The sequence below is a fragment of the Lipotes vexillifer genome, unplaced genomic scaffold (genome assembly GCF_000442215.2).
Source record: "Lipotes vexillifer unplaced genomic scaffold, Lipotes_vexillifer_v1.1 scaffold214, whole genome shotgun sequence".
NCBI lineage: Eukaryota > Metazoa > Chordata > Mammalia > Artiodactyla > Lipotidae > Lipotes > Lipotes vexillifer.
Window position 1 is genome coordinate 1,716,106 of NW_006788863.1, and position 395 is coordinate 1,716,500.

Sequence of the window (395 nt, forward strand, 5' to 3'; positions counted from 1 at the left end):
GGGAAAGAGAAATGTAGGGTCTAATAGTAACCACTTGCATGGACCATGGTGCCATGAGGTATCATGATGTTCTTGCCTAGATTTAGCTGTCCCTAATCACAAGTTCCAAGATAATACAATATAATTTTAGTGCATTTCTCCTCATCAGGAATGTTGGAGGTGCATTTTAAGTTTAAATCAATCATCAATGCTAGAATGACCAAATTGCAGACTAATTGTTTTCCATATTATACTTAAAATGAGTTTTTAAAAATGAAAAAGATGACAATAAACAATCAATGCTATTTATTGTACCTCTGGGCCTACTCTTCTAAAAACTGTAGCTTATCAATTTTTCTCTGTCAAGCTTGAACCAATGTAAATACTTGAAATAATGTAAAGTTATATTTTCATGT